The sequence below is a fragment of the Capsicum annuum genome, chromosome 6, assembly GCF_002878395.1.
Source record: "Capsicum annuum cultivar UCD-10X-F1 chromosome 6, UCD10Xv1.1, whole genome shotgun sequence".
Lineage (NCBI taxonomy): Eukaryota > Viridiplantae > Streptophyta > Magnoliopsida > Solanales > Solanaceae > Capsicum > Capsicum annuum.
This window is the reverse complement of record NC_061116.1, coordinates 224,335,240-224,342,208: the sequence shown is the minus strand read 5'-3', so window position 1 is coordinate 224,342,208 and position 6,969 is coordinate 224,335,240. Positions and strand designations below refer to the sequence as shown.

At 36.6% G+C, this 6,969-nt stretch overlaps 2 non-coding genes across 2 annotated transcripts; both read right to left on the bottom strand.

Annotated features, from left to right (window-relative positions):
* Nucleotides 1-5,712: 5,712 nt before the first annotated feature.
* LOC124899954 lies at nucleotides 5,713-5,828 on the bottom strand. Its single transcript, XR_007057505.1, has one exon. It is a non-coding gene; the product is annotated as a U5 spliceosomal RNA (small nuclear RNA).
* A 698-nt stretch (nucleotides 5,829-6,526) lies between these two features.
* Nucleotides 6,527-6,643, bottom strand: LOC124899952. Its single transcript, XR_007057503.1, has one exon. It is a non-coding gene; the product is annotated as a U5 spliceosomal RNA (small nuclear RNA).
* Between the last annotated feature and the right edge of the window lie 326 nt (nucleotides 6,644-6,969).

The window sequence follows — 6,969 nt, the reverse complement described above, 5'->3', positions numbered from 1 at the left end:
ACGCCAATAAATCAAAACCATTATTGAGGAAAAAAATGAATGATATTATAATAGAAGAAAGAAACATTTACCATGAAATCCCATGGGAAGCCATATAAGTTGACTGTCTTTGGCGCTAACAGAGTCAACAAATATTTGACAGTCATTTTGAAGCGTTCATACCCCTATGGATAGCTGTTAAACGCCCCAAGATCCTCGGAGAGCTTTATTAAACTGAGGCTTATGTTGTTGTTAACGTCTTTCACCCAAAGAATATTATGTACAAACCAAACCAAGCACAATGACTGCTTGTGCTTCTTTGAATGTCCTTTAACTTTCAACGCTTCTATAAAATTTTTATTTTTAAAGCTTGGACCAACAATGGACACCAGGTCATCACGATCACATGACTTGCCTTTGCCTTTTTTGGGTGTGCGGGGTGTTTTATTTGGGTTAGAATAGGTATAACTTGAGAAGGAGGATAACCTTTTAGTCCAGTAACTATGGCAAAAACAAACAGGCATGCCACAGTAATTTATCCACACCTCATCCATCTTATCTTTGTTTTCATACATAAACTTACGCTTGATTCATATACCATTTTCATTTGGAAACGAGCATTCTTGTCCTCCGACAAATCAAGATATTTTCCAAAGCAGCTGTCCCTGAAATAAGCATCCAATTTTTATTCTCAAAGTATTTTTCTAAAGGCGTCGAAAGATTTTCCCATGGCTGACTTAACTACGAAATCACCCGTTAAATCTGCAGCACCATCGCATTATATTCTCACAGGATAACAATCAATGCTGAAGGCTTTGACCAGCTCTTCGGTGGAAGGGCTATTAGCATCTGCATCATCTCTTTTGAAACATTTCTCCTCCCCATGTTCATTATATTCTGCTCCCGATTGAGATAACGCTTGTAAAGCAAGCTCATAGAGTGGTGGATGTAGCCTAGCTGCTTTACTTGTTCCTTTACTTGGACTTGATTCGGTTTCTGTTCTTTTGGGAACCATATTATCTAAAATTAACAGGAACATAAAATAATATATTATTGTTGATTAATGCATCGTTAAAAAGGATAACAGTAAATCAAACAAGTAAAATAGTAAAATAACAGTTGCAATAGATCACCGATCTGGTGCACCAGGTAGTATATCTGTTGCAGCATATAACCAAACTATTGCAGCGGATGAGTAATCTGCTGCAACAATACAAAATATATCACTCATCTTTTAAGATAAATGAATGGTTTGTTCAACAGATCACACAACTGTTGTGACATCATCTGTTGCAATATATGAGTGATCTGTTGGAACAATTAAATAATCCGTAGCAACGGCTGAGTAATCTGTTGTGACAATACAAAATATATTACTTATCTGTTGAGAAAGATGAATGGTCTGTGCAACAGGTCACACATCTATTGCAACACATGAGTGATCTGTTGGAACAGTTATCAACGGTCAATATTGTTTAGATTCTTCCAGCATAGGGTCGTCTATCATGGCAGATGAATGATCAGTTGGAAAAATCAAGTCTTAGACTTTTCCTGTAGGAAGAGTTGGTAGAATTTTATCCAACAAGAGGTTCATCTGTTGCATCAGATCATTAATCTGATGGTTCTTCTATTGCACCAGATGGTTAATTAGTTGCATCAGATTTTTTTATCCGAAGCTTAATTTGTTGTAACATATGGTAAAGTTGTTGCATCAAAATTGTAATCTGATGGTTCCTCTGGTGCATCAGATGGTTGATCTGTTGCATCATATGATGAATCTGTTGCATCAGATGGTTAATATGTTGCACCAGATGGGTAATCTGTCGGAGGAAACAGTAGCACGATTTTGTTAAACAAAAAACAGCAATTTCATCATTTTTACCAAGAACAAGAATAGAACAAATCAAACCAAATTGTCCTTTTGTTTTTATAAACACAAACAATAAAAATCAAACTTCAAAAAAATACAACAAACAATAAAATATCATAATTCACTTCGAAAAGAGAAGAGAAGAGAAGAAATACTAGAAATTAGGATTTTATTCAGACCACATTTCAAATTAGTGCAACAAATATTAAAATTGTTAACCAATACTATCAGAGAAGTTGGCTCAAGTTCCTCGTTTTCTTCAAAATTAAAAAGGACATAAATTTTTACCTGTGAAAGAAGAAAAGGACCGATGAAGAATTCGAAGCTGTTGTGGCCGGAGAGCAAGGCTGTCACATCGATTGAAGTTGAAAAGGAAATGGAATCCCAACTATTTGTAGTCGGATGTTGAAGTCGCCGAGGATTGAGATAAGAAATTTGCAGAACAGTTGGTTGGGAGAGAGTTGTGAGAAGTTGTCGAGAGAGGGATGAGAGACAGGTTGATTGAATTGAAGAGGAGAACTCGAAGCCCAACTATTTATCATCGGGGGTTGAAGGGAGAAATTTTGCAAAACTATTGGTTGGGAGAGAGTTGAGAGAAGCTGTCGAGAGAGAGGAGAGAGTGGTTGATTTGGATTGAAGAGGGTGTGGGTTGGGTTGATTTGTATTTTTTAAAAGATTAGAAAGTTTTGAAAATATTAATCAAGTCCACAATTAACTTGATCGAGTTTCCTAATAATGTTTGACCCTATCTGTTGGTCAATGTCACCAATCCTTCATTCAAGACTTAAAAGACACCTATTCTTCAATTTTCTCGACTAACTCTATATAAATGAATAAAATTGATAATTTAGACTACTGGCAAAATCTTTGAAATAATGGGACTCACTCAAAGCTTATAGACGAAGCCTACCAAAGAATTTGATTGTGTAACCTGCACATTTGTAAGATACATCATGAAAGAATGCAGCACAAAAAAATATATACGTCAGTATAGAGAATGTGCTAAGTATTGAAACTGAAACTGACATGTCTATTGAAACTGAATTTGAATAACTGAAGAACTCAATGATTAAATTATACTATCTAAGATTAGTATTTTTAAAAATGAGTGCGCAAGGTGAGACGATTTACCTAGTATGCGGCGGGGCATAAGCCCCATGAATCTTTTAATTTTTAGTATTTTATAAATTAATATAATTAAAAATAAATATTTTTAAAAGGGATAAATCATAAAAAGAAAAAAAGCAAAACTCCATCATAATTATAAATATAAGTGCAAAATTTATCTAAAGTTGCTTCAGCCGGAAAAAAAAACTAACCAAAACAACATAATACAATCAATATATAAAGTCAATTTTTCATATAATAAATTATTATATGTCCTCAAAAGAACAATTTTTTTAAAAAAAATAGTACTACACAATTAGTCAACTCCTATTTTTCTGTTATTTGATCAGTATATTTACACACTCATTTATCACATATCGTATTTTAAAAGAGGTAAAAAAGAAAAATATAAATAACCTAAAAATTAGTTAGGATGTGACTTGAAAAGATTTAAGAGAAAGAATCTAGGAAAAGAAAGTGTGTACCTAGCGCCTTCTTGAGTAGCGATACGACACTCATTGATAAATAGGTTTGAAAGTCTGACTTTTAAATTTTCTTTTACTTTTGATTTAAGTATTTAAATATTTAATAATTAAATATTTTATTATTAAGTTTATCTTAGGAATTTAATAGAAAAATTCACTTTACTTTGTAAAATTTTTTGGACTTACGCCTCAATGCTTAGACGAACACCTCAAATAATGGGGAGTATGCCTTTCAATACTTTCACCTCCTCATAATGCCTCGATGTATTTTTTCTAGCTCTGGAGCTCGCCCCGCAAACGCCTTTTAAAACATTGTCAGAGACCATATGCTGAACTAAATGTTAAATCTCATTAGGTCCACCTAACCAACATATATCATGTGAGCTCATGATATCCGATGTATAATCCTAATTGGGAGGATTATCCTATACCTTGCCAGACTGAAGAACATATCTACCTATCAATATGTGAATCCACTATCTATATGTGGTTCCACTAAGTGAGCCTTTTACGCTAGAGAGATTAACCAACTTGCAGTGCTACCATAAATTCTACGTTGACACAGTTATGAAATTAAGTCTTCTAACACGTATTTTCACGGTGCTAAATAATTCTCTCGAAACTATATGGATAATCAGAACTCCACAACAATAGTTTGGACCATCAAGCCTGACAATCTGTCAAGATTTATATTGCCAGGGTTTGTGGATTAAAGGTTATTTATTCTAGCAAATTTTTGAAATCAAACACGCTCAAAATTATATTTGAAGAATCAAAATATACCTACCACTCTTGAATAATTGTGACTAAAAACTCCGCAACTCACACATAAAATTGCTACTTTTCCAGTCCATTTTTATACTAAAAAGAGAGTCCGACAATGCCTGCACAGTTTGAATCCTGGTTATCTTGCTTTGCTATAGAGAATTGTATGCTTCAGCTGTTTCTGAAGGCAATTAGGAGGATCTTGCTGATATTTGACTCTATTATTTCGTCTTCGTGTGGGCAAGCATGCTTGTTCTCTTAGTTGTTGTGCTTACATTACTCTTTAGATTTCTGGATTTCGAAGCTTAGTTCCCTATGTTGTATGCTCAGTCAGGATATATCTTGTATATGGGAGATTTTACTGTGTTCTACTTCAGGCTTACCTTGTTGATTCTCGAAAATATCCTCTCTACCTTTAAGGTAAGGTAAGGGATATGCATACGCACTACCCTTCCAAGACCCCACCCGTTGGATTACGGTGGATTTGTTGTTGTTGCTTTTCTTCTTGATATGTGACTGTTAGTCTGCTTTCTGATCCATGTGAAGCACCCAAGGGTGTGACCTATTGGTTCAATGAAGTGAGTTGAGCACCTTGAGGTCAAAGGTTCAATTTCCAACAGAGACAAACCACAGGTTTTCTTTTCATCTGTTCTAACCTTGGTGGAAAGAGTTATCTGGTACCCGTCGCTGGTGTGAAGTTGCAGATATCCCATGTAACGAGCCGAGGTGCGCGCAAGTTGTCTGGACATTACGGTTATTAAAAAAAAGAATGTTGCAGCTGAGTGTCACTGCGTAGCAAAACTAGGCTTGATCTTAATTTAGAAGAAGAGGAGGAACTGAGGTTGTCTGCATAAGTTCGGGCACAAGGGTAGCCGATCCTAGCTAACAATAGTGAAGCAAATGGAAAATACATTGAAATATTTGAGGGTATGAATTGTGGCCGATCTATCATGGCTGGGCGGTTCGCTCCTCACTTGGAGAAATGCACGGGAAAGGTATATTCTTTCTTATTTCACTACCGGTTTCGAATTACCTCTTCACTTGGTCTCAGGGGACAAAGACCCGTCTTATGACAACAAGTAGAAGCACTGCTCAGAACCGGTATACAAGACGAATTTCTGCTTCAACCTACCCTCCGTATTCAAATCCCCCCTACCAAATGGAAGTTCATATTAATACTCAAACGGCTCCTTAAAAGAGTTATGAAATGGCCTTGGAATCCACAGGGAGGTTCATACATCTTCGGGCAAAGAATTGGACTGAGAAGAGATTTGTTTCCCATACGATTGGTTATAGCGCACGCATTGGCTATCACACACCAGAATTTAGCAGATTGAATCGCACGCATTGGCTTTCACACACCAGAATTTAGTAGGTTGAATCGCCATATCGCAACTTGAATCAGAAATGGTTGGATAGCTCAAGTTCGAGGAATCTGAAAGAAAAGATTCCCAGCTTCTTTTCAGAAGCTTATATGCAAGCAAATTTTGAACTAGAAATGTTGGGAACCTCGGTGAAGAGAATCCCTCCAAAAATTGGCGTATGCCACTATTTGCAACGCACGCACGGTATTCTTTAGTAAAAGGCGAAAGAATAATTCGCTATGTGTGTATTGCGTGGCTGCGTGAGTTGTTCGGTGCAGGTGGAGCTATTTATATACTCATTCCAGCTGCTCTCTTCTTCGCCTCCATTTTTGATGTGGGACATTTTTCTTACCATATTTCATAATTAAGGCAACAAGTAGCACTGCACAGAACCATCTTTCATAAATAAGGCAACAAGTAGCACTGCACAGAACCATGTTTCATAATTAAGGCAACAAGAAGTAGCACTGCAAATAATCGGTATACACGTGGAAACTGTTCTTCAACCTCCACTACTTGTTCAAATCCCAGTCGACTACAAAATGGAAGTTCCGGTGTTTCGAATCATGAATACTCGAATGGCGCTCAACTTTAGGTCGACACTATGCAGGTGGCTGATTCATCTTTAGGTGGACACAATGCAGGTGGCTGATTCATCTTTGGGTGAAAGATTGAACTAACAAGACAACTTGGTACTTCCCTCCCTCGTGCCTTAGGGGAGCTGGCGGATAGCTATATGCTGGTTCGTCATAGAAAGCAATGTTCCTCACAGTATGTACACATGGGTTCCCATACCAATTGTTTTATAGTGTGCATTGGCTTTCACAAGCCAGAATTTAGTAGATGAATCTGATGTACCGCATTATAGAGGAATAAGTGAATCATTCTGAATGCAAAAGTACACACTAAATTTAGCAGAAACTCATGCAAGCAAAACTTACAACTAGCAATGTTGGGATCCTCAGGGAAGAGAATCCCTCCAAAAATTGGCGTATGCCACTACTTGCAACGCACACACGGTATTCTTTAGTAAAAGGCGAAAGAATAGTTCGCTCTGTGTGCATTGCGTGGCTGCGTGAGTTTTGTTGTAGAGAAGGAGCTAGTTATATACTCGTTCCAGTTGCTCTCATCTTCGCCTCCAATTTCGATGTGGGACTTTCTTCTTACCATGTCTCATACAATTAAATACCATTATGGACCCTGTTAATATGGGCTCTGTAATCTATTGGGCCGAGTCCAGGCTTTGAAGGACCCATATTCTGAAGATAGAGGACTTTGGGACAAAGTTCTGAGTGAAGACTTACATAAATTCCAACAAGTTTATTCTTAATTATTTTTTATTTTTTTTTACTAAATTACAAATAATTATTATTTTATAATTTTTGAATGTATAATTTTG